The sequence below is a fragment of the Rhinichthys klamathensis genome, unplaced genomic scaffold, assembly GCF_029890125.1.
Source record: "Rhinichthys klamathensis goyatoka isolate OS25496 unplaced genomic scaffold, OSU_Roscu_1.1 h1tg000050l_1, whole genome shotgun sequence".
In the NCBI taxonomy this organism is placed as follows: Eukaryota; Metazoa; Chordata; class Actinopteri; order Cypriniformes; family Leuciscidae; genus Rhinichthys; species Rhinichthys klamathensis.
In genome coordinates this window covers 1,547,006-1,568,663 of record NW_026606596.1, presented here as the reverse complement: position 1 = coordinate 1,568,663, position 21,658 = coordinate 1,547,006, and the positions used below count along the sequence as shown (strand labels likewise).

The window sequence follows — 21,658 nt, the reverse complement described above, 5'->3', positions numbered from 1 at the left end:
AGGACAAAGAAAGATAGAGGAAGGGAAGAACGGAAAGACAGAAAAAAGAAAGAAGGACATAAGGACAGTCAGAAAAAGACACAAGCAGAGAAATAAACAGACGATCTGTAAAAAATATAGTGGGAAGAAAAGAAAGAAAAGACAGAATTAAGAAGCACAGATGGACAGATACAACAAGACAGACAGAAAGACAGTTGGACGGAAGAAAGCAAGCCAGCAAGAAAGAAAACAAGAAAGAAAGTTTTGCTACAACACCCTGATGAATATTACTCCTAATCTTTAAACCCAGACCCTGGAAGGGAAAGCGAAATCTTTCAAGCTCACATTGTTACCGGCAGACAGGGCACATAAATTAAGCTCTGCCACACACTGAAGCCTCACTCCATACATCACCCCACAAAACCAGAACAATCACTATTACACTTGAAATGGTTCTCTTTTCAGTTCAACATAAAAACTAATTCAGCTTAAGAACAAAAAGAAGCCATTCCACTTAAGAGCCGTTTCCACCGGTTGACATCAAGGGCACTATTGTGGAGTAACACCCAGGGGTCCAACAGGCGTTCTGGGCTTGGGTCCGGCACTCAATCTAAACCTCCGGAGCCCACGTCCATAAGACAAATGGGGAGTCTGATGTATAAAACATAAATTTGCCATGGACCTGGTTGTCTGTTATGCAAATAAATAGAAAAGACTAATTACCTTGAAAAGGAGGTCGTGTGGCATTTTTCCATTTAAGGGGAACGTTTAGCTCGGGGGAGCCGCCCACCCTCTTAATATTTCAAAGACAGTTTAGGATGAATATGACTTTGGTGGCATGTGAACAGCTTGAGAAAAGATTGTTACCATATGATGAGGGTCCTTTAACCATCAGCAGTCTTTCAGACAAAGATTGCGATGTTTACATGACGAAAGTCATCTCACTAACACATCGAACATCCAGGTGTTCGTCGTGTGCTGCACGGTAAGGGACTAAAGGCCCTTGCACACTGAGTCCGAAATTTTCGTATGAGTTTTTTTGGAATTCGTGATTTGGTGGCTCTGAATTGTCAAAACACCATTCCAACACCATTCAAACTGCTTGCTACGGATGCGAAAAACGCAGAAAATCGAACCCGGTCCGATTTTTTTTTTATGACGGACGAAAGTTTCGGAGCCAGTGTGCAAGCGTGATTGACATAACGTGAGGTCGTATTTATTTTTTAACGTGCGAAAATTTCGGACGCGAATTTCGGACTCAGTGTGAAAGGGCCTTAAGCGACACTTCAAGATGTGTAATGTCACAGACATTTCACGCCAGATTTGCTTCCGGAGACATTATGTGCTTAAAGATCGCTGAGATCGTCTTATTCACAGCCCTGTCTAAAATAAATCACAAGTGCCCAGCGACATCAAAGAGCTAAAAAAAGGCCGCAAATGGCTCTATAGACCGGACTTGTTTAGGCTGGAGATGGGAGAGGTTTGTGAGAAGAATATCACAAGGGTTCACAGCAGCTGGGAACAGTCTGGATTTTTTCCATGACTATATCATATAATGGGCGATTCAAGGAAGAGGAGATGGTTTGGAGGAGATTCAGAGAAAAACAAAACTTCTACATTAACACTGACGTGAGATGATGTGCCGTTTTCTTGTTGACTAATTTTATCCGACAAGTTATAATGGCTATGGATGAGAGGACAATTTTGCATTGTGTTTCATCAAGGCTGAGCATATACTCCAGGGAGCAAGGCTATTGTGTGACTCTACAATATTTCCCAAGTTCCTCAGCAGCCTGATTCATTATTTTACTAATGCTTGCTATGTCAGTGATCATATTACTACAACTTAAAAAACTACAAATACCCAGGGACTCTGGTCTGTAGAAGCTGCTCTGACTTGACCTCTACATTCAGTTTGAAGTTCTCTACACCCAACCAGCAGAAGCCTAGTTTAGTTTCAGGGGTCAAAGGTCTAAAGGAGCTCAGGGTTAAACTCATTCTAAGAATTCTGGATGTTGCTGTCGTCACCTTTGTAAGACCAACAAGAAAATGCTGGATAAACAGTTCTAGTTGCCAGAATTAGAGTCTTGATCTTATGGAGTTGCTATCAAGACCTGACAGGAACACGTAAAGGTGACCTTGGACTGAGTCTCAGACTAAAAACTAGGGCAAAATAACATTTTTAAAATCAACTAGTTGGAGGGTTGCCTGAACAACTAGACTTCTGATAGCCTTGGATGATTAGACTAGTTCTGGATTAAAGTAACAACAGGTAGTTTTTTGCTCTCGGGCTCCCCCTACAGTTGGGAAACAGTATTGTCCTCTACTACTGTCGTAAACTCTGTCATCCTACATGCACGTGCAATTGTTGACAACCAGGATAGCCCTGAACACTGTAGGAGGAGGTCACATGCAGGTGTTCTGCTTGCGTCGCGTGTGAAATGTCTTCATCCCAGGTACAGTGGCATATATTTCAGCATGTCATATGAATATAATTTCATGGGTTTTATTTTTTTTCTAACGACAAATGATCGCGATGCTCACGTTTACAAGCCAGCGTCATTATAGTAGCCTAGTCTATTGGTTACCGTTTTACTGGATCTATATGATACTTCAATGCAATGTTTGAGTGGTTGATAATAACCATATATCGTCAATATTATAATATCAAGCTACCATAAATGAATCTGCAAATTTTACAAATCGATTTGCATTATAGCTTGAGGCAAGACAAATAAACAAATATCACAGACATTTTAGGTATCCTAAAATATGATTTTATTAATAATCTTCCTCCTTTCTTTGTACATGTTGAGTAGACTACACTTTTTAGGTCAAACATTTGCTATTTGCATTTCATCGATTGCAAAGTTCAAATCAGAACGAGAATACTAGCGATAGCTAACCATCAAAAACTAGAATATCGTTTACTAGCTACCAGATTGATAATTCGCTACTACTCTAGCGAATTAGAGAGGTTAGAGAGAGGCATTCTTTTGTCGATGGGGGGTTTGATGCTCCCTGCACACGCAAGGTCTCTCGCTCGCTTTCTCTCTCTGCCGTCCGCGCGCGTTGGAGCACAGTCCCTGTCTCGCGTGCGCGCTCGCTCTAGATTCCGGGAGATTTGAACTAATTTGCGGTATAACTTGTCGATCACGATATAAAGATGAGTTTATATAGATAAACTCATCTTTCAGGCATTTGACCGACCGGGTTGACAATTTAGCGTGAGAAACCGGGGGTGTGGCGTACGTGTGAGCGTGTGAAACCAATCAAATGCGGGTGTCTCACGGCCAATGCGTGAGAGCAAGGGGGTAATCCATCGACCGGAAGTTGAAGCCGGCCGGGTGCCGCCATGTTGTAGCAGAACTTCACTTGCGTTAGCATTTCCATTGACTCCCATTCATTTTGGCGTCACTTTGACAGCGAATAACTTTACATCTGAGGCGTTTAAAGACTCCATTTGTCCATTATTTATTTCTAAAGAAACACGACAATGTATAAAGTGCTCCATTACCTTCTATGTTACATTATGGCCCCGTAGAAACAGTTTTAGTAAAAATAGGCTAACAATTGCGTCATAACCACTCGACTCTCTGTCGCGCTGTACAGAAATTACCGTACAGACAGGAGGAGAAGCTCGCAGGCAATCGGGGGGACGCCCTGTCAAGGGAGAAGCCCATAGATACTGAGTCCATAAAAGCAACGGAATACTTACTCCTGCTCACTCACGCCAAAGAACTCTTTGCTCAAGTTCCCCGTCTCTGCAAGATTAACGTTGGCAATTTTCACGCACAGCTACTAGAAGAGTAACGTCTGTCAGACAGGTTGCTCACGTCATCAAGCTTAGTTTGAGTCGGTTTGAGTCTGCGCGTCAGGAACGGAAGTGCTCAGAAATCGCTAAAAATGGGCTTCAACTGTCTCAACTGAGTTCCAATGAGATGGCTCTGTCCATTTCTTATACTGTCTATGCGTGAGAGTTGGCAGCTCTGCAATGTTGATCCTCGTTCTGCCTTTAACGCGATCACTTTCTCTTTTTCTCTTTTTGCTTTGCTCCGATAAAACCTTTGCTTTCTTGTTTTTCTGTGCTGCTTCGGCCATGACTTTAACATTTGGCTCGCAAGTCCGATTTTAAGGAAGTGGGGGTGGTGGTGGAAGTGACGTATATGCCGTAAAGCAGTCGAATTTTGTAGTTCTCTTTGTTCGCCGGTTACTACCCGAAACCCGAAGTTTAAAAGTACGATTAAAAACGCTACAGACCCCGTCAGGCTATGGCAGACGTGTCATTCAACCTATTGTAAGTCGATGTACCATCACAAGAGACTTGGAAATATATTATGAAGGTTGAAAAGTTACCTGTTGTTACTTTAACCCGACTACACTATAGGTATGCTAATATGCACCCATTTTCGTCAATCTGTATGAATTCAATCCAATTGCAGATTCCAAAAATACTGTTTATGTACCATAAACATTCAAATCCGATTCAAATATTCATATAGATGTGCATTATATATATTCAGAACAAAACTTCTGTGGAAGTGCAGTGTCTGTCGTCACGTAAAACGAAAGATGTAAAAACGTGTACCACTGGACTGAGAAAATAGTAAGATTCAAGAGTTTATTTGCCTAATTTTTTTCTACTTATCTGATTATTTCATATCTTCAATCCGATCGAAATTGCATAAGGGTCAAGCTCAATCGAGGTGTTTACATGAAAGCTTTTCAGTTCAGTTGAGCCATCAATCTGATTACTGATGGATTATTACATGGCATGTAAAGAAGGGAATGCTCTCGCATTCAAAAACAGCATGACGAGGTGTAACGGAACACAACTTAATGCAGGACTCCCGAGACAGAAATCTAAAACTACTTAACCTCATCAATCAACTAGTTGTTTGTTGAAACTATAGTCACTCATAATGCCTTTCCCTACTGGAAGCATAAAGTCTTGGTCTGATGGCACTGAAAAAAATAACGACAACACATTTCTAATGATGCATTGTCAAATCGTGCCTTTGCTCAACTCAATTATCTGCAGAGCCAGGAGGTTAGAAACCAAAGACAAATGAACGATTACACTGCACTCCCCCTCATTCCCTTTTCTTTCTTCTCACCACTCTTCCCATCTCGTCTCCTCTTATTCTCTCCCCTGCAGCGCAACAGTGACAAATGCATTTGCGAGAGAGATAAAAATGACAGCCTGTAAAAAAAATAAAAAAAAATAACCATGTGCAGATTTCTTTTACAGGGGAGGCCGGGAAAAAATTAATTCACTCAAAATCTAAAATTTCAAACAGCTACAAAAATATTTTCCCACCAAACATAATCCAGATGGTGGTGAGCTCCCAGTTTCACCTTTTAAGTTCCCTCATTATATTGTTTGTGGTATAACAATGCATGTTCCTATTAGGAATGCACATTTTTTTGATTGCTGATAAGCATCGAAATAGCACTGTGGTCCAGACGGCATATCTCTGATCAGCATGAGGTGTTAGCTTCCTGCTCTGAGATCTCCATAGGAAGGAAGTGATTCCTTAACAGATGAGGTAATCCAGTTCGAAAATTACGGCACCATCTGACTTAACTGGCGTCCACCGCTCCATTTAGAATCAGCCTTGCTGCGATAGCGCCATTATTCAGATTAGAAAAGCTAAAAGTCTGAAACCATTACGCATAGGTTGATAAAAACATCAAAGTCTGTACGTTTTCCTTTCGGTATTTAGTACATGTTAGCAATCAACAAAGTTTTACATTCCCTTCTTTTTGAATTACTTCTAAGCTTGCCAGACTCAAGCTTAGAAGAAGTGTTATATTTTTCATGTATTTTAAACCATCATGCATTTATTTATATCATTAATACTAATTATGAATATAATATATACATATTTTAAATGTATTACTAGAAATAAACATGAACAAAATATAAAATGTAATCAATTTAAAAGAAAGCACTAAATTATCAACATTATAACAGTATTAAAAATGCATATTCAATTAAAATTCTGCTAAAGATTACATTTAACATTGTTATATTTATATTAAATTAAATAAATATCCAATATCGGTACATATTAATAAATTAAAAGAAAAATTGGCATTATCATCCAATATGGAACCAATATATTGCACATCCCTACTTAAAGGAGAACTCCGGCGCAAAATGAACCTTTGGTCTAATAAAACATTGGTACCTAGTCAACCGTTCTCTGAGATTTGTTTTCATGATAATCGAATGTAAAGAGTTTTATCTCTAAAAACTGTTTAGCGTATAACGCTAGTAATGGGGGCATTTAATAAGTAAAAAGAAATCGCTAGTTAATACCACTAACAAGGCTCAAAATAGCCCCACACGAAACACAGTAACATAATGAGGGTCCCTACATGCAAAACGAAGCATTGAGAACTTTGTAAGTGTACAGACCGTTTAATCAGAAGATATTTTATAAAGACAGTCCACATCGTGTATACAGACAGGAGCCATCTTTGGAAAACAGTCTCGACTAGTCAAACAACGAAAGCCATTCATACAGTTCAGAAGTTCACTGAACTTCATACAGTTCAGCTCACTTAGCACGTCGTTCGTGGTTTGACTAGTCGAGACTGTTTTCCAAAGATGGCTCCTGTCTGTATACACGAAGTGGACTGTCTTTATAAAATATCTTAATACCAATGTTTTATTAGACCAAAGGTTCATTTTGCGCCGGAGTTCTCCTTTAATGCAGTCAGAACAGATGAAAATTCATCAAAAAATTATAAGCTCCTGCAAACCAACTGAAGCATCAGTGGCTGCTGTTTGAAGAACCGGACATTCAGATGAAAGTAAGGAAGTCGTGTTTTCCAACAGGAGACTGCATTTTCCTGTTACACCATGTCACGGATCATACAGCGTGTGTGTTTTAATTGGGTCAGGGTAAAAATATAACAGAGACCAATCCTGCAAGAAATCCCCTCCGCCTGTTTGATCATTATCCGCCCAGACAAAGGGCTTTGTATTAGATCACTTCACAGCTCTGAGACAGGGTGGGGTGGGAGAGAGATGGGACGCTTTACTCGCAGAATGATTGTTAACTCAAACTTCTTTGATTATGGAAAGCGGAGGGACTTACTGTAGTATCGCTCAGAGTGTCTATATGCTTTCATTGTTTTTTGTTGCAGGTTGTGGTGGAGTGATTTGCTCTCTCTTTAGCTGTTCATAATGGTTTGCATCTGTGTGGCAGGAGGTACAGTATTCCCTCCATGGATTTCATACGGTGGAAAATAAGGCTGCCGAGGATTAAGGCCAATTTCCCTTGTGGTAAATAAAAATGGGTTTATGGGTTCCTTTAGTTTGTCAAACAATTTCTACGGGTTTTGATTACGCCACACGTATGATCACAGAGTAGTGTTGATGTAAAGGAGTTGTTGCCTGAATAACCAGTTTTAAATCATTATGAACAATCAATAACCTTCCAGGCGCCATGTGACAGGATGTTTCATAAACAATGAAATAGCATGCATGTGCATGTAGTGATATACATGCATAAACACACAGTTGAGTAAAAGTGCACAATTGAATTGTGGATTTGTCCAGATGGTGCTCTTGATGAAGGTCTATTTAAGATTTACAAACAACACCACTGCACGCCACTCCATCACCCTTCATGCCGACATCCTGTTTGTCCTAAGCTTGCATCAGTTTTCTTTCCCTACACCTGCCATCCCATGGGTGTCGGTTACCATAGTAACAAGGTTGCTAAACCTAGCTAATGGTCCCATTTAGTCTTTTTTCCCCTCCCTTTTTTCTTTTTACCAACCACTAAGTCAAATCTGGTTGGTAGACATCAGACATCACCCCAGGCGTTACACTCCACTACCCTTACAGTTAAAAAATCAATGAGATCCACGGAGGAACAGACGTCTTGTTTTGCGTGTACTGTCAAACACAGCCAACACCAAATCCAGAATAATTAACAAGGCAGCCATTTACTTAATGGATATTATGTGAAGAAATGACAGCCAGTTTCATTCAATGGACAAATCACAATCATAGGTCTGATCATCAGGAGACACATTAGCAGCCTGTGGATGGCGAAGCACCGGCCTATTTTAATATGACCTTGATACAGTGAAAATGCATGCAGGAGACAAGTGTTAATGACTCAAGGGAGTGTCTATGGGCTATGAGTGATGACCTGGGAGAATTGCATAAAGACATTACAGAAACATAGAAATACAGATGTGAAGTTAAGAGGTTCTGGATAATAGTGGTTGCAATATAGGTTTTAAATGACAGATACAGATACGTGGAGCGCAAGGTAGGTAGGTAATGATGATAAAGTGAACATTTTATTTATTTACAATTTCTTGTATGCCTCATTGGTCATAATTAAATATGTAAATGTTATATTATAAATATTTTTTTTTTATTATGTATATCATTATTACTATTATTTAAATGAATAATATCAAATACATATTAATAATATTAATTAATATTTTAAAAGTTAATAGTTATATTATGCTAAAATATATATATATATATATATATATATATATATATATATAAAAAATAATACATTAAATATTTAGTATAATATATTTATTTAAAGATATATTATACTAAATATTTAATGTATTATTTTTTTATTTCTAATAATTCCTATCGAGTTTAATGCTGTTTTAACCCAGCAGCAAAGCGCAAGCAAGGAAAAAAGCCAGAATGATGGGGGAAAAATAGTCAGAATCTACAATCAGCTCATATAGATTGTTGGTACTGAAAGATTTCACAGAGATTTCACGCTGTCTTTTAGCTAATTATGAGTATGGCTCTTCTTACAGAAGCTTGATTTAACAAGATGATAATAATTAGACATGATAATTATCTAAGGCACAGTAGCAATTAAGCAATTGTTTCACACCTACCGGTATATAATGTCACCCACATACACATTTGCATGTAGACTCACAGGCTGATCCTTAAACAACCACACAAACCACATTCAGCAACCCTTCAACAACACAATACAAGCACATGTACAGGATGAGTTTGAGAGGAAATTGGTTCAAGTAAATAAAAAATAAAAAATGTGTGTTTAGCTCTACCAAGGTACAATAACATGACACCAATCACAAGTATGACCGATATCTATTGCAACATAACATTCCAAGAATATCCACATGAAAACCAGCCAACAATTACCCTATGAAATTAAAATTTCAACACTATAAAAATGACTATCTTGTGCAGAATTGCATGTTTAAATGTTTCACATTTGAGCCAAGGATCTATTTTCTTCTCAAAATGATCCCTCAAAGCAGGAGAGACAGATGACGGCCAGTGGAAGGCGGACTGTGTGTGAAGGAGCTCTGGAGGAAGGGACAGCTCTTTGTTCTGGTAGAGAGGAGATCTCTGGGGAGAGCTGGTGTTATTCTTTACCAGTGTGATACCAGTATGGCTCACTGCCCACAGACTGTCTGCTTCCATTTTACTCTCTTTTGTCATGTAATTCTCTGGTTCAGGCGGCCCGATAAGAGTGTGTAGTTTATGAGATAGAGAGCCCAAGAAGATATGCGAGATGGTAGGGAGTGGCTTTGTTTCCACACCGAAAGGCTATTTTATCGTTGTGCATTTGTGCGTGTGTGTGTGTGTGTGTGTGTGTGTGTGTGTACTTGTACACAAGTTTTACTTACAAAGGACCACACTTATAATTTATTAACCCACTTCTCATGTCCTTGAGGGGAGCCTGGGCAGACATAAAGCAGACCTGCAGACACACACTTAAAAAAGCATATAACATAGAAATGTCTAAAAAAGGACAAAAGGGACCATTGCCAACCAGACCATCAGCTGAAAGCAAATTACTACCCCTACACACAAGCCGACACGCACACACACAAACACACACACACACACACACACACAATCACACCACAGACATAAACCACCCTCCTCCTCCTCGCTGTCGGATTGCCATGGTAACCATGACTACTGGCACAATTCCTTGCTAATAACTCACACCACATGCCGACATCTCCCTCCCTTCTCTCTCTCTCACACACACACACACACACACACACACACACATATATATACATACATACATACATACATACATACATACATACATTTGCATACATCCATAAATACTTTTATATGCATGTTTTTAATTTCTGAATTAAATTTCATTTAGATTTTTTTGGGGGGAGCATAAAGTAAGTGTAATACAACTGTTCTGATATGATAATGATGGGAAAAAAGCCTAATTAAAGAAATTATATCAGTAAATTCTTGAAAAGAAAACTTTAAATTTGGCAAGAACTTTTATTACTATTTCTTAGAAGAAGAATTAGTATATCTTTTACTAAGATCTTAGTATCAGATAATTTCACGTTTGTATGAAGGTTTGTTCAGATGGTAAAATGTCCATGTGGAGGAACTCTCCCAACAGCAAAAAAAGATATTTATGCATTAATAATTCTAGATATTTTTTTTTATTTTTTTTTAAATATATACTTTACCTTAAAAAATATTTTTGAAAATAATCATTCAGATGTTTACAGTACAATCATATTCAGTGTGTATGGAAAATGTTCGTTTTGAATTTCTTAGAGCCATTAAACTAAAACAGTACTTGAAACCAACATTAATCCAAAAAGTACATTTCTAAGAAATATGCACGTTTTACACTAGATTTAAAAAAAATTAAATAAAAAAAAAGTCACAGATACTCTTAAATGTCATTGACCCAGAAAATCTGAACTGCGAGTGAAAGCCTCCCAGATTGTCTGATTTATCATTATTTGTTGCTGTAGAACACACATCCAACTATGCCGATAATAGGGTTGTAATTTATGGGTGTAAGTGCATGTACAAACTGTATGAAAGTGTAAACAGCCAACCAAAACAAAACTCCCAGATCGACTTGTCTCATAAACAGTTGCCTTAAACTGCATGATTGCTATTCTTCTTACTTCTACTCATAAGAGCTCTCATAAGACGAGTACACCCTTAAACAGTTCAGGGACAACCATCTGGCAGTCGGTGCAGATTCAGGGTTATCCAGGGATGCATTGCTGCTATTTTTCAGCACCTGGATCCGAATAATCCATGTTTGATTCCTGTATATGAATTGATTAGTCGGAAACCATCCAATAAGGGCACAGCCTCTCCGCAAGACAGCTGAGAGCTTTTATTGAACATTCAAGAGTCCAGAGATCTTATCATTCAGATGTTTCTGTTTGATCAGCGCTGGCCCATTTACACAATCTTTAGGAGAAAAGGAACTGAAGAAACATCTCCACCTCATTATGAGGGGTGCAGGGCTCTTTATTAGAAATCAATGAGCTCTGCTTGCAGGTGGAGCAGGTTGAGCCAGATGATCCGGTCAAGTTCTACTGCAATCACAAAGCGCCCTCATATCCGCTTTCTCCGTGTAAGCAACGAGTGCACTGCATTCCAGGGGTAAACTCATCCCGAGGCAAAACACTTGAGCTCAGAGCAGTGCGTGCTACTGAAACAATGATGAATGGATCAGCGCAGCATAGACGGCCATTGAACTAGGGTCAAAATCATCACCTGGGGTGTAGAAGACAATCGTTATCACCACAGGACTAGCTGGCCGAACGTCTTTCCACAGAATGGGACCGTGTTAAAGGACTATTCCAGGTTCAGTACAAGCTCAATCAAAAGTAATTGTGGGGTAATGTTGTGTTTGTGAGATAATAGCGGGAAAATGTTGTTTTTAACAATAATTTCAACTTGTCCCTCTAATTTTTAACTATTTCAAATATACAGCCACAAGACGCAAAAAATATGTGCGTCAGCATGGTATTAGTGTGGATAAAACACGTACTAACTTTTTGTCTAAAGTTATGTCCAATTTTACAACTTTCTTGCCATGATAACATAACCCTGAATGACAGGAAAAACATATTTTTTAATAAACAATGCAGTTAAACTGTAATATGAAATATTATTCAAATTTAAAAGAACCGTTTTCTATGTTAATATATATTACAATAAGAATAAGAATTTAAGCAGCCATTACTTCAGTGTCACATGATCAGAAATCATTATAATATGTTGATTTGGATCTAAAAAAAAAAACATTTATTATCACTAATGTGGAAAACAGTTGTGCTGCATAATACATTTGTGAAATGTTTTTTTCAGGATTATTTTTTTTAACAATGTAAGTCTACATTTGATCAATTCAATGCGTCCTTGCTAAATAAAAGTTGTAAAAAAAAAAAGAAGTGCTGACCCCAACTTTTTGACCGATAATGTAAGCTAAACTAAAAGAAAATGAGGTACAAGTCAAAAAAATTATTTTTGGCAATCAACATTATGCTTGTACTGAACCCAATATTCTTTTAAGTTTACAACATCCCTCTGGAGCAACCTGCGTTGTTAAGTTAGTTAGTAGTTGCAAGAGGGCTTAAGACTTTCCATGAGAATCAAGGGCTCCATCTGAAAAAGCATTATGAATTCAAATGAACGTCTCTTTCCTTCCAGGCCCCGAGTGACGGCAGACATAGAGCCTGGTGCACAGAGACCAAAATTAGCTACTGGAACTCACTCCCCTATAAGCGTCCCGCACAAGTTTGATCAGACTGACAGAGAGCGTGAGGTCGGCAATCTTATTTTTCCAGGCTCTGTAGCCCAAGGTATTTTCAATAGGCCTACAGAGGCCGTCCTTTCTTGAACGTGGACTGAACGAACGTGGACTGGAAAAGAAAGAACCATGCCAACTGAAAACGCTTTGAACAGTAGGATAAGAAACACATTGTAACATTTGTGTCACACCGCTCTGAGAGAGTAAAGTTAATATGGTACGCGCAAATTGGGACGACTATGCAAGTAGTCCAAAAACTTTATTGGCCACAGAAGGATTAAAAGGCCATTGTAGCCAGAATAAAAATACTTCAGCATCAAATCAGCTGAAAGAAATGACTGATGGATGAATTCCCAAACATTTCTATGCCTCTTTGCCTTATGAAGGAGACAAGTAAAATAAGAAGCAATGAACTTTACAAAAGATCATTTGGATAGTCACTGCACATATATCGGTACTTAAGAGTTGATCTGGCTTGAATACAAGACCTTGATTATGAGTCACTCTGAGCAAGTATGACAGCTTGGGGGGAATAAAACGGGGCCAATGTGTGAATTTTGAGTGGAAGCACCTCCGTATCTTTCTCCTCGGCTTGCAGAGTCTGTTCTACAAAGTTAAATCTCACAGAACCACGCTCGGATGCCAACTCAAACAAGTTTACCCAAACCCTGCCAAGGATAGATGAATCAACTCAGCGTGAGGTTTGGAAAAATGCAGTAAGCTCCTTTTCCCATCAAACAGAAACCTCAGTTTAATGTACAGCCTCTTAAATGTAATGCAAACAAACCTTAAAAATACTGACAGGGCATTATGTAATGGCAACACATGGAGGGAAATGACAGTCCTGAGAGTGAGGGCGAAGGCCAGAGGGTTCGATGAGTAGCAGAAAGTGGCGAGATCTCACAAAGGCAAGCTGGCAGAGCATCAACCGTGCGGGATGGAGGTCAGAGAAGAGACCACCAGGGTGAAGGCAAGATTACTGGGTGTGTTGGAGGGATAATCTAGGTGCCTGACAGTCTGCAAAAGCAAGGATGGGTTAGAAAGACCACAATTAATGGCACAGTGTGCATATGTGCCCAGTTTATTGGCACATCGGCTTATAAAGGCAGTTGTTTAGAAACGTAAAGGTGGAGTGAGCAAGAAATTATAGAGATTACCGCCGCCATGCTGTGGTTCAAGGTCCGCGGGCTTTAATGGACTTTTCACCGCATTGGACTGTTCATTAAATCAATACAGCAGGTATTATTACTGGCTGAGTCTGGGGCACACAGTAGCTTTGTAATTAAATTTCATTTAACTGAGCTCTTTTATGGGAAAAGCTTAAAAGAGGGAGGGAGAGACCTGCTTATTTTGGAGGATGGACACCATAGATTGAACTGTAGTCAGAAATAGAAATTAAAGCTTGAGAGGGAAGGAGTGACACATGGCGGAAAAAAAAGTGAATGTGAGTATTGTGTGTGTGTAAAATAAAAGCAGAAGAGTGCAATTACGCATCTCTAGTCACCTCTTCTAATTTGCCCTTTCACTAAAACATAATCACTTTTATTCAAGCCTCATTAGGCTCTTTGATTGGATAAGATTTTGCCTCTGTACAGCGCAGCACTGATATATCTAGCTCAGCAGATATGAACTACAGAAGCTAGCATGAGGGGAAGAGATTGAGGGGTGTTTGTCGAAGGCATTCTTAAAGGGACAGTTCCCTCAAAAAATGAAGATTCTGTCATTTATTTAAAATATTTTCTTTTGTGCTCTGCAGAAGTAAGAAAGTCATGCAGGTTTGGAACGACATGAGGGTGAGAAAATTATGTCTTTTTGGGTGAATTAGCCTATAGCTTTAATAACATTTTGACTTTCTTACGGTGCATTCACATGGGGCTTTTACTTTGAATGGGTGACGTCATGCGTTGCCAAACAAATTTTGGGTTCCGTTGCGTTGCGTAACGCCGCCTTCACACTGGCAGTTGAAGTCATTCATTTCCTATGGAGATTCGCAGACCGCATGCGAATGAGTCCGTAACGGGTCCGACCGAGTGCAGTGCGAAGGAAATTGTGTCCGTTGGTCATCCGGATGCATTAAAAAAATTGAACTCTTGCGAAAAGTTACGGACGGTTCCTATCCGACAATTCCAGCGGAAGTTAGCGTTGCTATGATACTGATAAACAAACCTGAATTCTTAACTTTTAATAAAATAAATAAAGATTTTATAACGTTAAGTAGTCATGTCATTTTTTATTTTCATGATGTTCTAACGTTATTAGGGAGTTAATACAATTAAATTATAGGCAGACATCGAACTAAATGTGATATAGTGGTATAAATGATACCACTATATCACATTTTTTAGCCGACCTGACATGTCAACGTCCTGAGCAACTTTCCTCACGCAGCAGCCTTCCTATTAATATCTCTATAACCCTCATCAGAGAGATCATACAGAACTGACAGAATCAACCTTTCTAATCTCTCCGCCATTTTTGTTCTACCCGCTTCCGACGCTTTTCACTGTGTAGTACGACGTCCGTTGGGTCCGTATTGCGTTCATCTGCCAGTGTGAAGGCGGCGTTACTGGCGTTGCTTGCAGCAGAATTTAATTTTTTTTTCAACTTTTCAAGCGCCAACGCAGCCGGCAGCCAATCAGATAGCCTTTATGCAAAGCTGGAAGTAATGTGATTGGCTGTTGACTTGTCACTATGACGGTCGTGTCAGCACCAAAGTACAGATACACCCTCCGTCAAGCATTGACACTGACGCCCCGTGTGAATGCACAGTTACAAGCTTCCAGTGTTTAGCGGTACATAATCTATTATACTTTACACCAAATTTGAAGTCTCAATGAAATAATTACTACTTTATCACAGCTGCATGGTGAGCTCAATGAAATTAACATGAGTTTAATATATAACTCTGTCTCTATGAATTGAAAAAAGAGGTTTTCAAAGTCTCAAGACCCGTTCACACCAAAGACAATAACTATACCAATAACTATACAGTTTGAATATTCTATGAGAATAGCATAGTCCATCCCACAATTATAATTAAAACACAGAAGAACAATTTAGTTGGAATCACTTTAAAAATTATGTTCTACAGCTGATGAGCGATAAAAACAGTGACAGAGAATCCACAAAATCCACAGACCTTAAAAGAGCTTGAGCATTTAAACACACTTTTAATAAACAGAATGTTATTGCCTGCAGGTATGGATGCTAATATACTTATCATTCTTGGTGTGAACTGTCCTTTAGACAGTGTGCCTCCCTTCTGACAATTTCAATCATTTTCTTCTAGTTTTATTATCAATATTATTACATTTTAGATGAACAGTCTGTCAGTTCTGATCAACAGGTTTCAGTTCTGTTTAAGAGAAACAAAGAAAGAAAAATAACAGCAAATCTTGGTTCCAAAAGTATTTTCTCCATTACAATTTTTACAAATCGCAAAAGGTACACAAAACACATCACAGTGTGTACTTAAAGGGGTGGTTGATTATGATTTCACTTTTCTAACTTTAGTTAGTGTGTAATGTTGCTGTTTGAGCATAAACAACATCTGCAAAGTTACGACGCTCAAAGTTCAAAGGGAGATATTTGCTTTTAAAGAAATTGCTTTTTAAGGACTACAACAAACGGCTGGTAGGGACTACACAACATTCCTCCTGGGTTAGTGACATCACAAACCCTAAAATTTACATAAACCCCGCCCCCAGAACACGATTTATAGATTATTAAGACAGAATATGCTAATCAATGACTAGAAGATAACTACACATAAGCTACGTAAATTCATCAACTAAGTTACCATTCAAAATGTTGTCTACATGTTGTCACTTCTTGAGTCTCTCCATCTGTGTCTGACTCCGGTTTGAACATAAAAGGCTAAAAGTTTTTGAAATTATCAGTGCATGTCTGTGTGAGGTAATCGAAGCTGCTGTTGAAGCTCCGCCCTCTGTGCCGGGAGCAGCAGCTCATTTGCATTTAAAGGGACAGAAACAAACAAATTTAATTTTGAGCTTAAACTTCACATACACCCTCTGGGGACATCAGAGATTTATTTTACATCTTGTGAAAAGGTCCTTATACCACCCCTTTAACCCTCTAGGCGCCACGGTCGAGTTTACTCGACAAGACGCGGCACTGAAAAAAAAGGCCGATTTTGTCAAATTGGGTGTCAAATTTCGTTCAACCTCCCCTCCACTGGATGGCAGACATGTCATACTTCATCCCCGAATCAAAAAAACGTCATGTTTCTATACAAAATGTTCGAGTTAGAGCGCATTGAATCAGTGCGATCAAAAGCGGAGCTAGTGTGCGAGTAAGCCATTTTATCAGATCCTCTCCGCAATCGCGGCGACAGTATTGTGGTGGAGAGTTTGTCTAATACCACTGGGTATGTTAGACGAGGTCGAAGTATTCATAGGACAGTTACGAGGCAACGTGGAGGCAGGGTGAGGAGTCGCAATGACAATGACAGTAGTCCGAGCTGTGCACACTCGGCGCGCGCGCGAGGCAGATCTGGCCGCGCTGCTCGTATCATGTCACTCGTGATCTGTGCGAGTGAGTGTTTGAACTAAACAGGTCTTGTCTACTTGTGTTTGTATGTCATATGAATAAAATATATTTGCCCCATACATGGAATCAGAGTGCCTACTGTATTTAGTAAATGGAAAATCTCTACAGCAAAAGGCCAATCACTACATGCATTCGGTTTGTTTCTACCATTTATTAGTAATGATTTACACAGTTTGTTTACTTTTTTCACTTTTAAGATATAGCCTTTTGAAATTAAGATGTCAAAATCGAACGTTTTAGGAAAAAACCTCTGGCGCCTAAAGGGTTAACATCTTTAATGAGCCAATGAACTACACAAAGCACTGTCAATGACGCAATCAAATAAAAAAAATGACAGGTTAGCAAAAAACGTGTTTCTTTCAAAATAGTCAAATATATATGTTGTTTGAGCACTGCTTCATGAGGGTGGGAGTTCACAGCTGAAAAAATTGCAAAGTTTAAAGCAAAATCTAAAGGATGTTTCTCTTAATTTTGCCTATAAGCGATGAATGCATAATCCCACACTAAACCATATCACAGAGGCAAAGTTACAGCCCACTAAGCCGAGAAACATTATTAAGATTAGCCTAAAGTCTGCTTTTATTAAAATATTCAATTTAATTTACTTATTCTTACTTGGTAAATGATCATCATAGGCCTGGTCTGATATGCTCTGGGTGCCCCTGACGCTTTGAGAAATGCTGCTTTGAAATCTCCTTTAGACCACAAAGAATAATACATGTGAGACATAACGAGGCCAAGACACAACAGTGGAAAATCGCGGTTGTCTACATTTCAGATTTTGTGACAGGAACATTTGTAATACTGATGAGACAAATGAACAATGGAAAAATATGAGTGTTTAAAGAGATTTACATTGTTGAGACGCTAAACAAACTTGAGTATCCTGTTACTGCTGTGTTTGTTTGTTCTCTCAGATGACAGCTTTATGACTTGACTGAAGATGAATTTCTTGACTATAATGTAGTATCTTATGAGAATATTACGGATCGTATCTCACCATCTACAGATAAAGACCAGATGGCCTCCACGTTCCTACATTCATGATGGGCCATCTCTGCTTTTCAACTTTATCTCTAATTATATCAAATATGACACTCTGGGAAAATTATCCCAAATGCTGAGCTCACCGCCCAAAGGAATCATCACCTCTAAAGCCATCAACCACCTGCTGTCCCATGAAGCAACTCTCCAACAGCAACTTTCTGGACCCTAAGGATTCGTACATGGTAATAGTCATCTCAACACATCATGAAATTCAATTAGCTGATCTTAAACAGCACCACTGCCCCCAGAAACCTCTGAGCTTGCCAGTCTCAACACTATGTCACCAGATACAGCCACAGCTGCTCTGCTTTACTCCGAGACAACAGCAGTGGACATCAGGCTCGCAAACGAGAGAAGGTCGAACAGCCACATGAGTAGTACGAAATGCAAACAATGTGTTAGAGTGAAAAAAAAAAGGAATGGTGAGGAAATCAAACGGAATTGAAGATAAAAGGAATGACAGAGGAGTGAGAAGACTAAAAATTAGGAGTGCATAGCTCTCTGGAATACTTGATTCTGATTTTTTTTTTTTTTTTTTTTATAACAATTTTATCTAAATAAATAAAAAAAGCAAAAAAAATTTGTTAAATGTTAAATTTGTGTTAAAAAGTGTATTTAAGCATCATCATCAGCATTATTACATACCGTACATACACTCAATGTATATCCCATTTATTTATTTACACACTCATACATACGTAGAAATTGGAGCATGCACAATGAAATATCTATTTAAAAAACTCTAATAGCAGCCGATTACCAACATAACACATTGAAATATCTAATATCGACCGATACGGGGAAAAAAAAACCTCTAACAGCCAATAACCAATATGATAGATACCGATATCATTGACTGCTGAATGCTGCAATTGACCAATCAGAATCATGCATTCAAAAGAGAGCCATGTAATAAACAGGATAATGCAAGTATTTCACTAAAAAGAGGGTGAAGGGAACTAAAATATTGCATAATGCAATGTTGGAAAAACAGAGTAGAGGAAATGAAGAAAAGGTTGAAGCTACAGGCCATATGGGCTGAGAATTGAAACAAATGAGGCATTCTGGCACCCCATGTTCATAGGACTGAGATTTCAACCCATATTTGAGATCAAGAACATTTATTAAACTTGTGAAGTGTTTGTTTAATGACTTTACTAATTGTTGTGCCTTAATGGAAAGAGGTTTATTGAGCATAAAAAAAGAACTTCAAGGAGGATTTATCGAGCACTTGGGCAACTTACATGGGTATTCAATAAATCTATCATCATTTACCAAATACAAAAAGGGTTTGTTTTCTCTACTGCCGAAGCCGAATGACACAGACTATGTGTAGGTAGTCAGTCTGGATCCTGTTTCCGTTGGGGCACTTTATAATGTGACCCCACCAGGGGGCCGGTCTTATGTTACAGGAAGCTGTTCCCCAGGTAGCTTCCTCTACAAGCATCAGTCCAGATGTGCTCCAATGCCCTGTTTATTAAATGTGATTAGTCTTTAGGACAAAATACCATTCAACACCACAGTGTGTATAAATTGCTTCAACAGGTGAAGAAAAGCGTTTTCTACAGTTTAATTTGTGAAATGTAACACTAGCTGCACCTGTGAACATAAACATGCTGCCCGGCCAAATAGAAATATGTAGTACACAATAAATCCATTTGATAAAAATGAATTGTTTTAAGCACTGAAGAGCTGTCCAGTTCAACATGACCCTGAGCTGCCAAGGCACGATTCAGGAAAATATATTTTTCGCTTCGTGAAGAGCATATAAACACTATGGTTTCCCTCAAATGTGAAAGTAATCAAGGCACATACTGAAAGAATGATATGCTCTTGATGACACTTTAAGATTTGTTTGTCTATATTTTGTCCTGAGTGGGTGTAAGTCCATTTCTCTCTCATTTGTTTTGAATTAAACTTATGTTCCAGACCACCGTATAAGAGATACTTTAAATGCATCAGACCAGCAGTGAGAGACTTATTATCAGATGTGAACAGGAGGGAATTGATCTCCGGTCTTACTAATGGGTGGACAATGTACAACAACTCGAAATCAGTTTTTTTACACTTAAGAATCATACAATGGGAACAAAATCTGCTCTGAGATCAGCATAAAAGCGCAAGTGTAACGGTGCTAATGGAAAAGCCCAACGGTTGATACATGAGTGCATTGGGTGGAGATACCTCTGTCCAGTACACAGAAGGGTCCTTCTAATCCAAACATGCTTTAACAGGGACTGTCCCGAACAGGGTTTGGTTTGGGCGCCCTACTCACGAAATCTGTCAGATCACCAGAACAATGAACAAACTAGAGCAGACTGCTTCCATGAGAAATTACTCTCGGGAGAAGAAAGGAAACTGAAATACAAATAAAAGGCAGTTTTCTCTTTCAGCAGTGTGTAAATAATACACCATTCTATTCTATAGATAAGCTTAGTTAAACAGGCATGTTTTTGGAGGAAATGACTGGACTAGCAGTGAGTGTTTGTGTTTGGGGGATAGTGGTTGAAATTTAAACTATTAAAAATATACATTCATCAATCCAATCTGTCATTCAAGACTACTGATCAATGTCTTAAAATTCCTATAGACAAATGCATGTTTATTCTGAGGTATGCTAAAAATGTATATTATGTGTCAGCTGTTTATCATACAAACATTGATTAAACACACATCCCTTCTCTGTAAAGGGCAAATTCACTAAGAAATAATGCATTTATTGATAAATGCTGTCAGTGATGTTTTAGTGTGCGATTTGATATCATTTGTGTTGAGTGAGTGATTTAAATAGATAATGTTTTGATAAATTTAAACAGCTTTCTGCTAAACTTGCATATCTTCTGGTTTCACAGAATACTGAAGTGAACAATATACTGATCGGCGAATCTCGAAATGAAGGGGTTATTTGACCCCTTCATTTCGAGATTCGCCGATCAGTATATTGTTCACTTCCAGCTTCCTTTTAATTCCTGACTTTATGCATCCCTCTATGTGTGTGGCAAAGCCTCTTTCTCTCTCTTTGTCTCTCTATCCTTCTCTTTCATTCACTCTCCTACTTCTTCTTCATACTGCAAACCCACATACCAAATTCCTCCAAACACTGACCAGCGATTCATTCCAAATATATGTTAAATGAACCAGCAACAATGTGGAATTCCAGTATTTATCTAAAAAGTTTGTTCTGGAGGGTTTTTTCAACAGATGCTTCTGTTGGAAACTGACATTACGGAGGTCCTTTGAAGTCTGGAATTGCTTATTATTGGGCGAACAAAAAAAAAAACATGCCCTGATTTTCATTTCTTTTCCACAGGGGTAACAACAGCTTGAGAACACAGTTGGTCTAGTTGCCACATGGTGGCAACAATTATCATGGCAACAGATTTAAACAAACATTTCAAAAGAACAACAAAGCACAATTTTACCATCTGCCAAGCAGCTCTTTTTTCAATTCTCTAAGAGAGGATAAA

At 38.6% G+C, this 21,658-nt stretch overlaps 1 protein-coding gene across 1 annotated transcript in view; it reads right to left on the bottom strand.

Moving 5' to 3' along the window:
- The window catches only part of dchs1b (dachsous cadherin-related 1b), a 104,015-nt gene that overhangs the window by 68,668 nt on the left and 13,689 nt on the right, over positions 1-21,658 (bottom strand). The window lies entirely within an intron of this gene.